The sequence below is a fragment of the Mus caroli genome, unplaced genomic scaffold (genome assembly GCF_978045245.1).
Source record: "Mus caroli unplaced genomic scaffold, Mus_caroli_1 scaffold_7, whole genome shotgun sequence".
Classification (NCBI taxonomy): domain Eukaryota; kingdom Metazoa; phylum Chordata; class Mammalia; order Rodentia; family Muridae; genus Mus; species Mus caroli.
The window spans coordinates 12,453,961-12,471,371 of NW_028227262.1; the positions used below are offsets into that span (position 1 = coordinate 12,453,961).

At 42.8% G+C, this 17,411-nt stretch overlaps 1 protein-coding gene across 2 annotated transcripts in view; it reads left to right on the top strand.

Moving 5' to 3' along the window:
• The window catches only part of Rerg (RAS like estrogen regulated growth inhibitor), a 105,527-nt gene that overhangs the window by 38,082 nt on the left and 50,034 nt on the right, over positions 1-17,411 (top strand). The window lies entirely within an intron of this gene.

The following is a 17,411-nucleotide window of genomic DNA, read 5'->3' on the forward strand; positions in this document are numbered from 1 at the left end:
TGGTATTAAAATCAGTGCACACAAATTTGATCAGTTCTTCTTGTATCCCTTTGGAGACTTGTAATGAGGATGAGGAAACAGATCCAAGGACACGAAGGGATTTTTCTTCCCCCCTTCTCCAATTGTGTTCCCTGTTGCCTTCTAATTTGACGTGCGTGTTGCTGGTTGCAAGAGTAACCGGGTGGTTTTTTTTGTGAATTCACATCACACGTTGCCCTTTTTGAAATGCTACAGAAATATCCAGTGTTTGCTTGCCAGTCCCTCCTTCTACTCTGCATAGACAGCAAAGAGATGCGTGGCTCTGATAAGGCTAGGCATTCGTCCCAGCTGAGTTCACGGCAGGTTAGGATGAGTCGGAATGCCCCTCTGCTTTCCAGAGCCTGGTGTCTTTCCTGATCTGAGATACACTAAAATTGTTTCTCTAAAATAACAGGAGCTATGCTAATAGATTCTGGTTTCCTGACATTTCAGAATACAGATTGTAAAATAAACATGCTGTAGGCAGAAAACTTTACATACCATCAGGAAAAAATATTCTAACCCGGAAATTTAGATTGAGTGCCATATTTCATATCCCACTGATTTGTTTTTTCTTTTTGATGAAAATTGAGATGTCTATTTTTGGGTGCCAAAGAAAGACTTTTTGTATACATATGTATATGTGTACCTGTATGTGCATGGAATGATAATACTAGTTTTAAAGTTAGCTTGATTTTACATCTATAATTTTTAAACTTCTAAACTAACTTGAGAAGTCACATTTAATATTCTTTAATACTCTGGTATGTGGTAGATCTTGATCCACTTAAGTTCTCCTCCTAAACTCAGTGTAGACTTGAGATTCTAATGATACCAGGCACAGAAGGCATTCTCTGGACCATGAAAGCTGACGTGATAATGGGTTCTTTTCTGTGACATCTTAAAGACTTATCAGAGTTCAGGCCTTAAATTCACCTTCTCTCCCATCCCACCTTTTCATAAGGTTTGGGATGGAATGTCACACTAACACTTCCTTAATGTGATAAATGTCAGTTAGGTGTTTTCTGGAGGACTCAGCCTGTTGTCACAGATGCAGTTGATGTGCCTTCTGCCACTCTGAAAGCGACATGAATATGGAGAAGCCAGATGCTTTGCAATCTAGAAGTTTACAGTTGAAATAGGAATTTTCTTCTCTCTCCTAGAATTCTTGCTCCGTTTGGTGGTTTTAAATGAAGATAGAAAAATAAATAAAGACATTTGTCTCATGATGCTGGGTATGAATCCAAACTCAATTGTCTGACCCTTGGAACCATTGTTTGCCTGCTGCTGTCCCCAGGTCCGTTTATGATTAAGGCTTAAGAAGAAGTTATTTAGAAAGGATAAAGAATTCTGTTAGCAGAAACTCAAGAGATCCAAAGAGTTACATTATTTTTCGTTGTGTATATGGTTGGACATGTTTAGGTAAGGGTAGGTGTGTGCCCATGGAGGCCAGAAGAGGAAGTGCGAGCCCTTGGAGCTGATAGGAGTGGTTTTAAAGTGCATGATGTAGGTGTGGGAGCCAAACTTGAGTCTCCTGCAAGAAAGAGCAGCAAGTGCCCTTAAGCGTTGATGGTCCTGATGATCCCGGACGATCCTTTTCAAACACTTCTCGGACTGTTTTCTGTTGCTGTGATAAAATACCGGAGACTGGGTAAATTATAACCAAGTTAGGTTATTTGGCCAATGGTTTTGTTTCTGAAAGGATGGTGCTGGCTTCAAGCATAGACATTCTTGTTATGTCATAGCCTTGTAACAGACCAAGTGAGTTGGAAAGAAATAGAAGAAAACATATGTCTGAACTCTCGTTATAACTAACATCCTCCTTCATAACGGCAGAATTCTTTCAATTTCAGTGAAGCATCAGCAGTCTCTTACAGATCTCCCATCTCGATACCCTTACAATTAAGTTAAATTTCAGCACGCATTTTAGAAGGCCCATTCAAGTCATATCAAAATTTAATCTGTTTCAGGGTTTTTGTTTTTTTTTTTAAAGTAAAGTCCCCTCTGGGACTGAATGGTGCCAGGGACTGTACTTTAATTCTTCAAGGCACGAGAAGCAGAAAGTGAATTTGCAGAGGGCTCCTGATGGCGTTCACTGTGACATTCTCTAGTTACCTCTGTAAATAGCAAGGCCGTGAAGTCATATGTGATGGTGACCTCAGAGGACAATGCTACCTGGCAGTAATGTGACTTCACAACTTGCCTTCCTTCTCCTTGTTACTGTCAACTTACACAGCACCCGTGCTGTCCAGTTACTTCCTTTGGTCCTACATGGGTGGAGAATAGATTTGCACATGGCTAATAATGAAGCTTCACACTGATCGCTGAATTCTTAGAATGTCCAAGAATAGCTCTGATACACTTAGGTATATTCCTTAGCAATCATCACAGTCTGTGAGAGAGTAATATTGACACCTCCACCCGTCCAAATCCCCTGTGACATGTACAGGTAGAGAAACAGAGTTGGGAGAGGTTAGGCATCCTATCCAAGGCTACCCAACTAGTAAGTGACAGGCCAGGACTGTAAACCAAGCATCAGGGACTGCCAGCCTCCCACACTAACTCATCAACAATAACCCATTCTTCCTTAGTCTGCAAAGCACAGCCATCAGCAACCTTGATGGATGAGACTTCCGTGAATACAAACAGGAGAACAAACACAGTCTAGCTTTGCAATCAAATACGGTATTTCATAAAAGCACTCTACCCTTACTACTTCTCTTGTTTGGATTACTAAGGTTTTCTTTCTTCCTTTTTCCTCAGAAGGAAAAAAACAAAATCAAAACACACACACACACACACAAAAAAAACCAAAAACAAGTCTGCTGACTGTAGAGTTCTTGGGTGAAATCCACATGACTTAGCCATCGTCAGACTCCCTGGGGACCTCCACTGTCCTGGGTAGACTGAAGGCTCACCATGGACTTCCATGTTGTTTGCTAGCTCCGAACAAAACTAGAGTCCTGACTGTAGAAGGTGAGGCAAAAGCATGGCCTTAAGAGCTATTGATGTCTGTGTTTGGTTTCTTGCTAGCTAAGGAAGTTTCAGCACCGGGGATGGGGGAACGGATCGGAAAACAACTGAGTACTTGTCTTCAAAAGACCCACGGCTATTAATCATCTGTGTGTGCTTGCAAGAACTGAGATGGAGAGCATGTGAAATAGCTTAACGGCTAGAAGCAACCTGGCCTGGGGTCTTTCTCTGCTTTGGAGAAAGAACTTTAGAGAGTCTGCTTTCCACTCATGAGCAGAGAGCTCCAAGGGTCCTGTCCCAGACACATCAAAACCAGGAGAAACTCCATGGCAGGGGAGCTGGGAGGCAAGCTGACAGATGAGCCACAGGGTTCTGGTGCTGCTATTGTTTTGTTTCTTAATCATTTAGTCATGTAAGGGATATGTAATAGCCCTGCTTGTTCCTAGCAAGGAGGTAGGGGAGTGGGGGTGGGGGAAGGGGAGAGGGAGACAGGGCAGGGAGGGTCCCATTTGTTGATTTCAGCCAGTGCAACTTCTGTCTCGGGGCCAGGGAAACCAGTCAGAGGGTCCCATGGATGATTTATTAGGTCTGTCTCATGAGTGTGGGTGTGTCTTTTGAACATTCTTGGCCGCAGAGCTCAGAGCTACTGCCTGCAGGAAGCTAGGCTCTAGCTGTTGAGCCTGTGAAGAGAAGCCAGGGCCCTTGGCACAACATAGCCACCGCCAATCCCAAGCCCTTGCCACCGAGGGCCTCTGCTACCCTGCCTTAATCCAGGACAGAGGCTTTCTGGGGAAGGCTCCTGGGACAGTAGATGACAGAAGGCATATATATATATACTCCCAGAGTCTCTACTGGCTGTGTCTGGTGGACCCCTTTCATATTGCAAATAAGACACATCTTTCCTTTTGATTTGACAATTGCAGCTTTTATTCATTTCACATATGCGTCTTTTACAGTAAAATCCCAAGGCCTCTGTCTCTAGCAGAGTGGCATTCTGTGTTTGTCTGGGCTCTGCTGCATTGGATTCTGTGACTTTTAGTGTTTAGAAAAAGTTAGAATTTTAGGAAAGATGTCTTTCTTTAGTCTTCTATTGTTTTTTCTATAAAAGATTCGGATGAGTGAATCTCATGCCTCAGCCTGCTCCTTCTCAAACTTCTAAATTCAGTCCCTCTGCCTTTCAGTTGATCTCTATCCTGATCCTGGACCCTGGTGGTCTGGATCCAGGCATGAGATGAGGTCTTATGTTGGGTTCTCCATAAAAAGCTGAGTGGCTCTTCTTCAGCTCCTGGCGCATGGTGGTAAAGCTGTGGTGATATTTAACTCTCACCAAAGCAGCACTCACCACATCTTCGCTGTGTCATTTGCTTTCTCTGTCGATTGGTAACTTTTGCCGGTGACAAGCGGTGAGTCACTGTTGTGGCTTTCGGTGATAGCACCCGAACGAGAAACCCCGCAGGCATTTTCACACGTGTCTCTTAATGTCTCAGTATTTTGGGATGTTACATGGCAGCCAGCAAATGTTTCCTAACAATTTTTTGAGGGGGAAAATGCAGTCTACATATGGAAGATAATATATTCGAGAGAATAAGCCAGAAACTTTAAAAGGTTTTGGTGTAAATTCAGAAAATCTATGTTTTAGTTGGAGCAATTTGAGGGTAAAAGATGACTTTGACCAGCTCCAGACCCTTCACCCTGTCAGCAGTGACTGATGGCTGGGGTTTTAATGCATTTCTGTAACCCAGTTTAGTCAAGTACAAGGGATTAGGACTTTATTGGGCTTTGACCTTTTGGTCTTTTGAACCACTTTTAAGTCATCAAAACATCGTGGCTGATTACATAAGAACTGTCTTTAGAATGCATTGGACAAACTGGAGAGCAATTGTAGAGTTGAACCTGGTCCTCAGATATGGTCCCCACATATCAGTGCTCACAATCATTCTACCCACTTGCCCTGTCCCCAAAGCCTACATCCTCTCTTGTTCCTCCCTGTTCCTAGTATCTAAATAAGACAAATCTAGCCACAGACCTTTGACTGTGGCACAGGGAAGCAATCCCATACTGGGTAACATAGTAGCCAGATGAAAGAGCCACCTACAATATCAACTAACTCTCCCAGAAAGAAGGGATCCGAAGCATCTCTGGAAGGGTCTATCCTAAATACCTGCTTCCCAGAGACTCTAACACAGGACGGCTTTGGGGGTCCTTGTTTCAAAGGGCATTCAGGAAACACGCTCTCCCCTCTCTCCTCCCTTTCTCTTCCCATTTTACTACACAGTGAGCAATTCTACTCTGTCACACTAATGCTACCATTGCTGTGTGACACCCTTACCAAAAAGCGATGGGTCCCACTGGTCATAGACTGAGACCACTAACTCACTGTGTCATAGACTGACACCACTAACTCACTGTGTCATAGACTGACACCACTAACTCACTGTGTCATGGACTGACACCACTAACTCACTGTGTAGTTGAGGATGTCCTTGAACTCCTGATCTTTTGGCTTTCCAACCCTAGAGTGCTGGATTACAAAAAGCATCATATTTCCCTATATTGGTCTGATCTTTTTAAAGATTATTTTTATGTTTAAAATTTATATGTATGTGTATTTGTGTGTGTGTGTGTGTGTGTGTGTGTGTGTGTGTGTGTGTGTGAGAGAGAGAGAGAGAGAGAGAGAGAGAGAGAGAGAGAGAGAGAGACTGTGGTACCCATGGAGGCCAGCACAGGCCATCTGGTTCTTTGGCACTGGAGTTCCAGGCAGTCGTGAGCTGCCTGACATGGGAGCTGGGAATCAAATTCTGGTCCCGTTAGAACAGTGAGCTGGTGACATCTCTGAGTCATCTCTCCAGCCCTGCCTGGGTCTTTAAAGCACAGTATAACTCTAGACATGACGATGATCATTGTAGTGACTGAAAGAATCTTTTCAGATAAACACATTTTTTTTTCACAATCCCAGACACCCCTTTATTGAATCTACACACAGGCTGAGTACTTTATACTCTGCTCTGTGTCCTGGTTGAAACTCTCGGAGGCTTATAGATGTTAACTCTCCTGTTCATACAGTCATTTAATTTATCATTGGGATTTGGTCCTCATAAAATAGCTTTTTTTTTTTCCTACAGTGGGAGAAATTTAGGATTAAATAGTATGTGTGTGTGTATATGTGTGTGTGTGTGTGTGTGTGTGAGAGAGAGAGAGAGAGAGAGACAGAGACAGAGACAGAGACAGAGAGAGACACAGAGACAGAGAGAGACACAGAGACAGAGAGAGACACAGAGACAGAGAGAAAGAGACACAGAGAGATATTCAGTTAGCAAGAGTTGAAATTAAGATTAAGAAATTACAGCTTTAAAATGAAGAAAAGAAAAGGGAGTGTTGTATTGGACTTTTTCCCAGACTGCACATTGATTATTTATGACACTTTATTTTTCACAGTATAAGTAAGTTCCATTCTTCTGTGACCTGGTTTTAATGTCCACACTTCTAGCAGTGACTAAAATAAATAGAAGACAACAGATATAGCAGGAAAATCAGGGGTGTTGTTTTAGTGGGATTGGAGGTAGCATGTCTCAGGAAAATGACGTGAAGTGAGCAAGAGGAATGCGGCGGCCGTCCTCAGAGAAGGCAGAGCCATCTGCCCTCAACACCAACTTCATTGTGTAATGAAGTTCTTATAGGTGCTTATGCCACATAGTGACAGCTGTATGCAGGGGGAGCATCTTTCCCTCTAGAATCTGGGAGGCTGACTTTTTTTTTCGGCCACCGTGGTTGTGTGTCTGCTAGCTTTTAGGGCTACTATGGAGCTGGGGAAAGTCTGATAACACAAAAAACCTCAGATGCTGTAAACAGTTCGTAGTTTGTTTGTTTTAATGAAAAAATACTTCTAAGGTTGTTACAAAACTTTAGTTAATTCTAAAGGTCTTAACTGTCAATTTCAGCCCTAGAGAGAAAGATCGTCCTTCTGCATACAATTATCAGTAAGCCAGTTTTGTAGTCTCTAGAAACACCATTGAAAGGCGGTTGTTGTAGGATATGAGTTATGACCTCAGGAGAAGCCTTATCTACAGGGCCGTCATCAGAAACAACCAACAGTAATTGTTTAACACCACAGACAAATAGGACAACAACTGGGCATGTGTAAGGTCTACAGAGGTTTTGGAAAGCTCTGATATATTTCTGGGCATGTAGTCAGGTACAATCATGTCAAGGCTGTATACATGAAAAGACATGAGAGGACTCCAGTCTTGAACATTCAGCTGGCCTTGAAGCCATGTATAAGTAAGAAATGAAGACAGATTGACTACATGAGCACCGAAGGAATGACCTAACACATGTACATAGAAGCAGACAACTGCCTGACCTGGGTGCAGAGGAGTGCTCTGCAAGAGCAGAGAACACTTTTAACTGCGGAGTCATCTCTTCAACCCAACACCTTTCAGAATCCACAAGACAATCCTAAAATTGATTCAGAAACTCTGTGGGCCCCGGATATCTAAATGTTATTGAAAAACAAAGGAAGAAAACTGGAGAGTCATGTACTCATTCCTAAATATTGTACAAAAACACAGTAATAAAGACAATATAGTACTCATATATGGGGACTCATATAGGGACTGATGTATAGCTCAGTGGAACAGAATGGCTCAGAAACAACCACCTATATTTAAAAACAATGACCTGCTGAGGCATTAAATATGTCGGTAGAGAGAGCACACTCTCCAAGTGGTTCTGTAACCACTGATGGTTACCAGGCAAATGAATGAAATGGAACCTATACTTCACATTTCAAAATTAAACAAAATTTTACTCAAAGTGGCCCATAGGTTTAAATATAAACTCCAAGAAGAAAACCTGGGAGTTAGAACCTGAACTTAATTGTATGTCTTAACATATGAGATGAGTTACAGATAATAAAAGAGAAAGGTCATTTTGCTAAAACTAAGACAATTCATCAAAAGACATTATTAAAACAAACAAACAAACAAACATCTGGGTGTACTTACCCCTCCTCCCAACCCGTGAAGCCTGGGAGCAGGAGGATTATGAGCTGAAGGCCACCCTTGGCTGTGTATTAGGTTTGAGGCTAGGCTGGGTTGTGGCTATAGGAGACCTTGTCTGCAGAGAACAAAGAGAGAGAAAGGAAGAGAGGAGGGAAGGAGGAAGACAAGAAGGAAGGAAAGTGCAACTCATAGACTAAGAGAAAATACATTTGAATGAAATATTAATTAAGGATGTGTATTCATCACCATGAAACATATGTTATTATCAGTAATGAAAAGATGAATAATTTAGTTAAAACTGTACAAAGGGTTTAAATTGATTCTTTTCCATAGAGAAGGAACAGTAAGTGCATAAAACAATACATCCTTAACCACTGGGGACAAAGCAGATAGAAACATTGTAACACACATTCACTTAAAACAATACATCTTTAAGGGGGGGGGGGAACAAAGCAGATAGAAACATTGTAACACATATTCCCTTAAAACGGTACATCCTTAACCACTGGGGACAAAGCAGATAGAAACATTGTAACACATATTCCCTTAAAACAGTACACTCTTAACCACTGCGGACAAAGCAGATAGAAACATTTTAACACACATTCACATAATACATCCTTAACCACCAGGGACAAAGCAGATAGAAACATTGTAACACACATTCACTTTAAAAAATGAGGTGACCCAGCACTTGGGAGGCAGAGGCAGGCCAATTTCTGAGTTCCAGGACAGCCAGGGCTATAACAGAGAAACCCTGTCTTGAAAAACCAAAAAACCAAAAAAAAAAAAAAAAAAAAAAGAGGTGAAAATATCCATATATAATGCAGACAAGGGTGTGGGAAAACTGGGCTTTGTATGCTGAGAGCAATGTAAAAGAGGGTAGGGACTTCTTTAGGAAACAATTTGGCAGTTCCTAAAAAAATGTTGCATGTGACCAAAGTATTCTGTCTCCTCTGTCTCTCTGCCCTCTTTTTCTCTCCCCCTCTTTCATCTCTTCATCCTTCCCCTTCTCTCTCTCTACACACAGACATAAACATGAAAGCAGTATAAAGAAATGTCATATCTATCATATCTATATGGAATGCTCTGTACATATGTTTATGGAAGCGACATTTACAATCATCTGGAAGTTGAAAATAACCCAAATGTCCATCCCTGGGTGGATAAACAAAATCTCTCACCTTTAGGACAGAACGTCACTCAGCAGATGAAGTAATAAGCATGCTGTGGCATGGATGAATCCAGAAAACAGAACACTAGGAGAAGCAAACCAGTCCCCAAGGCCACATGCTCTGTGACAGCGTGTAGGTTGGATGCTCAGAGAAGGCAGAACAGAGGCAAAGGGGTTAGCATCTGCCTGGGGTGACAGAGAGTGGGGCTGGAATGAGGACTGACTGATAATTGGGTATGAAGTGTCCTTGCGGATGATGAAAATATTGTAAGAATAGATTGTGTGGGTATCATACAACTGTGAATACATCAAAAACATTGACTTGTATACTTGAGTAGAGTAATTTTGTGCTCTGTTAATTAAGTCTTTTTATTTTATTTTTAGACAGTATCTCACTATGTAGCCCTTGTTGGCCCTATGTAGACCAGGCTGGCCTTGAACTCCAGGATCTACCTGATTCTGCCTCCTGAGTGCTGGGATTAAAGGCATGTGTCACCATGCTCAGCTCACCACATCTACTTTATAAAGCTATTTGGAAAAACTATATGCGGCTCCAAAAGGAGTAAGAAGTATCAGTTGTTTTGGTGTAATTATTAAAGCATATTAATTACGTGTGTCAACATTTAATTGTACATATTAAAATACTAATTATACATATGTGGAGATTTGAATGAAAATGGCCCCCATAGGCTCATTGGGAGTATCACTATTAGGAGGTGTGGCCTTGAAGGAGGAAGTGTGTCACTATTGGGGTGGACTTTGGGACTTCAGAAAGTCAAGCCAGGCCCAGTGTCACTCTCTGTTCCTGCTTCCTACTAATTGGGACGTAGAACTCTTAGCTACTCTCCAACACCATGTCTGCTGGCACAATGCTCTGCCTGCTGCATCTTTCCATGATGACAATGGACTAGACCTCTAAACTATAACCCATTCTCAATTCAATGTTTTCCTTTAAAAGAGTGGTCATAGTGTCTCTTTACAGCAATAAAGTCCAAACCAAGACAACATATAATCTATTATTTGTGTATATTAACTGTGATTGTCAGTAAATCAATTGTGTATACTTAGGGCGTCTCTGGGACAGTTTTATACAAGAACATATGAAGCTTCAGCCACATGGTTTTCCCACCTACCTTTTTCTTCCTTCCCTCCAAACTTCAGTTTCCCTTCTAGGTCCCTTGTACTCCCGAACATCCTGTGTTATGTGAAACAGCCACCCTTCTATAGCAAGTGCTTTTGCTGGGAAGGAATGTTGGCTTTTATTATTAAAAGCTTATTCTACATCTACTAAGATGACTATATGGTCTCCACCCTTGACTCTGTGCCTGAGCTATATATTACATCCTTTCGTCTGTGTCTGTTGCCCTAGCCTTCCATCTCTACAGTGAAACCAATTTTCTTATTCATGATATTGATCCTTTCTAGTGTGCTTTTTAGAGTTCAGTTTGCAAGTGCTTTAATTATGATCTCTGTGTTGGTGTTTATCAAGGATTCTAGACTGTTTTTCCTCTTTCTGTTTCTCTTTCTTATTGTTATGTCCTTATTGCTTTTATATGTTAGGTAATATGAGCTTTGTAGACTGAGTTTGGAAGCATCCTACTTCATGGGACGGTTTGGGAAATGTTATTGTTAGTTCTTCTTTGAGAGTCTAGATGAATGCACATGTGAGATCACTTAGTCAGCAGATTTCCCTTGATGGAAGATGTTTTTAAGATTTATTCATTATTAAATCTAAGTACACTGTAGCTGTCTTCAGACAGCACCAGAAGAGGGCGTCAGATCTCATTAAGGATGGTTGTGAGCCACCGTGTGGTTTCTGAGATTTGAACTCAGGACCTTCAGAAGAGCAGTCAGTGCTCTTAACCGCTGAGCCATCTCTCCAGCCCTGATGGGAGATTTTTATTACAACTTTAATCTCATTATTTATTATCGACTGATTTAGGGTTCAGCTGGTTCAATGTTTACGGGTCATCTTGGTTAGAAATTTCTGCATTTCTTCTTGATTTTCTAACGCACTGGCATAGCGGTGTTTAAACATTCACTAGTGATCGTCTGTGTCTCAGTGCTGTCTACAGTAATACTCTGTTCAGCCTCTAGTTTTATTTATTTTTGTCTTCTCTCATTGTTTTAAGATTAATTTGGCTGAAAGTTGGACAGTTTCTACAGTTCTTTTCCATTCTAGCATTTGCTCAATTCTTTGATCCATTGAGCGTTGGTACATTTTTCATTTCTATTTTTATTTATTTCTTCTCTAATCTTTTTTCTTTCTATTGATTTTGACTTTATTTGTTCTTATTTTTCTAGGGCCTTGAGATGTATCACTGGGTTATCTATTTAAGATATGTGTTTTAAATGTAGGCATTATTACTATAAAATTCTTCATTCAAACAACTTTTTGTTTTAATTTTCATTTGATTTTAATTAATTTCTCAATTTCCCCCTTCAGTATATGTTGATAAATTTTGTTTTATAAAACCTAGAAGAGTAAATATGATGATCTTTGTTAATTATTGTTGTTTTATTTTGAGAACATTTGATCAATAGCCTCTATAATTCTGGTGGGTTATACTCTGATAGTGTGTCAGTATAGCACTTACAAAATACTTTTGTGTGTATTCACGGAAACTGAAAATTCTTATTAAGCACATGAGTTGGCAAACACTATGTACTTATAGCCAATGGGATTCTGGCATTCTTAGGACAATAGATGAGTTAGAGATCAACATATTAAGTGAAAGAAGCCAGACTCAGAAAGACAAATCTCACATGCTTCCTCTCGCATGTGGAATCTACGTTTAAAGGTATTGACGTGAGACTAGATAGTTGACTAAAAGAGAGGAGGGGGTGGGGAGGAGCCTAAAAGGAGGGAGAAGGGGAAAATGGAAGATGGTCACAGAAGACTTGTGCTATGAAAGCTAAAGGGGGATGAAGGAGATGGGTGTGGCAGCATGCAGATGTGCAGGAGGAGCGGAGGATTCTGGGAGAGGGTGGGGTGAGCACGAACAACACATAAGAACATGTGCGTATATGAAACACCATAATGAAACCTAGTGCCTGCTCAGTCGTGTTTACTTGGCTGTGGAGGACAGCAACACAGTAAGCACGGTAGCACCGTGTGTGCTTGCACCGTGTGTGCTTAGAGGGAGCTTTTGATTGATTCCCAGGAGCTGTCAGGCTGGGTCATATGGTCCTTATAATTTTAACTTTTTTGAGAAACCTCCGTAGTAATTTATAGAGGATGCCTTAGTTTACATGGCCACCATAGATATATAAGGCTCCTCACATACATTCTTGCCTGCATTCGTTGATTGTTTACAATACAGAACACTGGCCAGGGAAGATGGCTCCGCTCGTAAAGTGTTTCCCTGGCGAATGAGAGGCGCTGGATGTGATCACCAGAGCCAACAACAAACAAAGAAATAACAAATGCCTGTTACCTTAAGGATGAAAACCAAAGCAAACCAACTGCCAGGCTTTGTGAAACTCACGTGCAGTCTGCAAGCTGGGGAGCTGGACAAAGGCAGATGGATTTCTGAGGCTCACTGGCCAATCAGCCTGGCCTAACTGACAAGCCAGGAACAGTCTGTGTCTTAACATAAGGTGGACAGTGTTCTTGAGAAACAACACCCAAGGTATCCTCTGGCCTCCATGTGCAAACACAGGAATGCATGTGCACTGCCACACACACACACACACATGCACAGAAATACACATATCAACACACACGTACTCACTCGAGCACATATGCGAGCATGCACAAATCCACACAGACATAGGCATACATGCAATGCACCAAATACTCTGCACGCCTGGTCTTACATCTGATTGTTCTGAGCTCTTGTCTTGCAGATCTCTGACTTTATACACACACTCATTCCCACAGAACCTTTAGGCAGTGATGTGTCCCTTCTCTTAAGAGTGCATGTGTATGCATGGATTCTTTTAATATCCTTGGCATGTGGTCTCTGTAAAAACCAGGAGTTAATCATTTAGAAAGGAAGTCTGACAGTGCCCAGGAATTGGTGTCAGATACTTGCCCAGCTAGGAGCTCATAAAAATAAAAATTCTGTATACATAGGGATTTGCTGTGTTAGCATTCTCTAGAAGAATAGAACCAGTAAGATATACATGCGAAGTGAGATTAATTACAAGGGATGGCTTACATCATTGATTCCACAGTCGGCTATCTGCAGTTGGGGGCCCACCCAGGAGTCTCATGAGATGGTTCAGATTCTAACACAAGTGTGAAGGCCTGTAGACCAGATGCACCATGGGCAGGAGTTCAGTGTCAAGCTCAGAAACAGACAGAAGAGAAAACCCTCCTTCCCTTTTCCCTGACCTAGTCAAAAGGAATGAAGGAATGGATGCTGCCCACCTGGGAGGTGAGGGTGATCTTTTGTGTATATGTATATGTATATTTGTGTGTGTGTGTGTGTGTGTGAGAGAGAGAGAGAGAGAGAGAGAGAGAGAGAGAGAGAGAGAGAGATCACATGTTTGCGTGTGTATCTGTGTCTGGCCAGCAATCCACCTCTGTCTAGTGACATTGCTGAGGATAGCCCCCAGCATTCTTAAGGAAGTTCGGGAGATAGAAGTCAGCCACTCATGCTTGCCCAGGATGCGCTTTACCACTTGACCCATCTCTCCAGCCCAGCCACTGTCTCCTTGCTCAGCCTCTTAGTTCAAACCCGAGTCTTTCTGAAAACAACTTCACAGGCACACCTAAAAAAGATGACATTTAGCCAGGAGGTAGGTCCAGAGCCTGCTTGAAATAGAAGACGGTGCTGGGTTGTGTCCCCTCATCCCTTTTGTGTGTCACACCTTCATAGCATCATGGGATGAATCGGATTGTGAGAGATTTCAGTCCTACAACATCTCCCTGCAAGCCTGTAAGAGTACTTATCACTTTCACCACCTTTCAAACCCAGGACTCATGACTGATACTTCCCTGCATCTCTGTCTTTCCAGTCACCCTCCTGTATCTATTCTACCATACCTCATTGTGCACACAGCCAGCAAGGCCATACCATGCTGATAACATTGCAAGTCCCTTTGAAATTCCTTCACAGATGAGAAGTTTTTGTTTCCCAGAGACCTAAGTCCTTCTTCACTATGTGTCTACAAAAAAGTTAGTCTTACAATTAAAAAAACAAAACAAAACAAATTTATTTGGCATACAAAATATTGGATTTCTTTATGTCATTTTTTTTAAAAAAAGATTTATTTATTTTATTTTATTTATATGAGTACACTGTAGCTGTCAGACACACCAGAAGAGGGCATAGGATCCCAGATGGTTGTGATCCACCATGTGGTTGCTGGGAATTGAACTCCGGACCTCTGGAGGAGCAGTCAGTGCTCTTAAACACTAAGCCATCTCTCCAGCTTCCTTAAGTCATTTTCATTCATATGTGCCAGTGTGATTTACTCCATTTGACCCCAACTATGCTGCCTTCCACCTGTCCCCTTCCTCCCCCGTAACTCTCCCTTCTTCATTCATGTGAGACATGATTATATGGTGAAATCTAAACATGCTATCTTAGGGTTTTACTGCTGTGAGCAGACACCATGACCAAGGCAACTCTTATAAGGACAACATTTAGTTGGGGCTGGCTTACAGGTTGAGAGATCCAGTTTTGTACCATCAAGGCTGGAGCATGGCAGCACCCAGGCAGACATGGTGCAGGAGGAGCTGAAAGGTCTACATCTTCATCTGCAGGACTTTTAAGAGAGCTAGGATGAGGATCTTAAAGCCCACTCCCACAGTGACACGCCTACTCCAACAAGGCCACAGCTTCTAAGAGTGCCACTTCCTGGGCCTAGCATATATAAACCATCACACGTGCTTACAATAGAAAATGAGATATTAGCTCCTGAAGCCCATGCTTGCCTTTCACTTGCTTAGTAGCCAAGGAAGGCATTCAACTTCTGATCCTTCTACCTCTACCTCCCTAGTGCTGGGATTGCAGGCATGCACCACGGCTTAGTTTCATGCAGTGGAGGCGCAGAACCCAGGGCATCAGTAGTGCTAAGCAAGCGCTCTACCAATGTATTCCTCTCCCCGCTAAGCTCTTTTGTTGGGCGGTTCACATACGAGATCTAATCGTGATAACCAACATGCTGAAGACCAGACCCTACAGGAGGCTACACTGCAGCTTCAGACAACCCCAGATTGCAGCGGCTTTGGAGGACAGATTGGCTTTCTTGCCGATGCCGCCTGTTCCTGACTGAGATAAAAGCATCATCACTCTCAGCATTATTGTTTCAGGAGCCTTGTCACAGCTGCCACCTCACCAGCCCCATGTGCCAAAGGGAGAACAGAGTGCCCTGGAAAACCGACCGGGAGTGATTCAGTGCTTGACCTAGGATGCACCACTTCTGTTCCCACTTCCCTGGCCCGGAAATGAGTGTCTTCAGTGTTTCCTGCGGTGATAAGTATAGCATACCTCCACCACACACTCCTATAGTAAGGAGTGACTTCCACCTACTGGGTAAACGTGGGGCTCCTGACAGTCACAAGCCACAAGTCATAAGTGATCTGAGCGTTCCCAAGCTTCATCTGTCTCCCACCACCACCAACTTGGTAGGGGATGACCGAGAGGATAAAGGCTCTCTGTCTCTCTGTGTCTCATCGGCAGGGTAACATTGGGAGTTAGGGCCCAGGGTAAGCCATCCCTAGAATTGCTGTTAAAATTCAGAGCGTCTGAAGATGTGCTGCCCTGGGAACGTGACAGTCATTATTACTCCACCAACTCTTCTGCTCTTTCTGGTACATACTCCAGGGCACCGTGACCCCAGTTTAAAACTGCATTCTGCCAGTGAAAGCTTGCCAGACACATCTGGGTAAGGCTGTTATTTAAAGCTCCTTCAGTCACTGCCCTCTGCAAGTGAATGTGGCTTCTATGTGGCATGTCTTACCACCTTCCATATCAACTAAATAATCTGTCCAACGACGATCGGTTGGTCTATGACAGGAGAGAGCCCTGGAGCACACCCTGTCCTTTTCGCGAGTTTCCCCAAGGGAAGTTCAGAGAGTGTATATTTTCTGGAAGTAAAGTTTATTATGTTGTTTGAAAATGTTACTCCGAGCAACAGATGTTATTTTTGGAGTCTGTGCAACTTTATTTTAGAGGGAGAAAAAAAATGTCTTGGCCTGAGTTAAAAGCTTTCTGGCTGCAAGTGATTGGTATACGGGCTTCCCGTCTGGTTTCTTTAGTAGTGCCATGACCGCTTGCAGGCAGGCAGAGGCAGCAAGCAGTCTACCAGTTTCCACTGGTTTCCAGACTTGGAGTGGTCACCACCCTGCTGTGACTAATGTCCCCGGGGCTCAGAGAAGCTCCTCTCCCTAACCTTCACTTTGAAGAACCGCAGGGAAAATGATGGAGAATCTGCTCCCGTCCTCGGAATCAATTTGGAGTCGGTACAGTTTGTTCCTCTTCATTTGGCTGTGAAGAACAGCAGTGCGGAGCCTCAAAGGGAGAGCCGAGTAGTCCTCTGTGCCGGGAGGATTATTCACAATTTCCTCTTATGTGAAAAGTCTCGAAGTGGCACTCTGCCTTAATGAAGCCAGCACTCTCCCAGAAAACTTCAATAAGTCCTCTTTGGATGGTCTCCAGAGGACAAGGGTCAAACTTCCAAAAGAAACCTGATTTCACTTTTTGCTCTTTATTCCCCTTTGCCTTTGACGCCCGTGCTCACAATCACTCTCTTGTGGGTGGCTCATTTCTGTGTCAAAGAAAGAAAAGGAAACGTGAATGCTTGGAGATCAGGTGAGGTCCAAGCCCAGGGAACTGACAGTGTCTTTCAGCCCAGGACTGGGTCTAGAACACAGGGCAGGGTGAGGCTACTGTGTTCTGATGCTGACGGGTGAGTAGAGACATGGAGTCTAGGGACACTTGCTGGTCAGTCGGGATACCAGGCTCCTGTTAGATGGTTGCACTGAGGACCCAGTTCTTAGTGGATCCCTGTTTTGTCTTGAATGAGAGGACTCATTTTGTGCTGCTTGTCTCTTGGTAAAGAGAATCAATGAGCTTCCTAGACTGCCTTGGTCTCTACAAAACAGTGCCTTCCACAGAGACCCCTGTGGTGAGCGCCAGAGACAGTGAACACTTGAGCTGCGGAGGAGACTCAAATTTTGGTGACCAGATTTCCAGTTTTAGATTCTGCTCAGAAGCACAAAAGAGGAAAAGGGACAAACCCAGGTTCCAGGGACAGGAATGGAGCCATTCACTTGATGCTTGGTTCAGTCA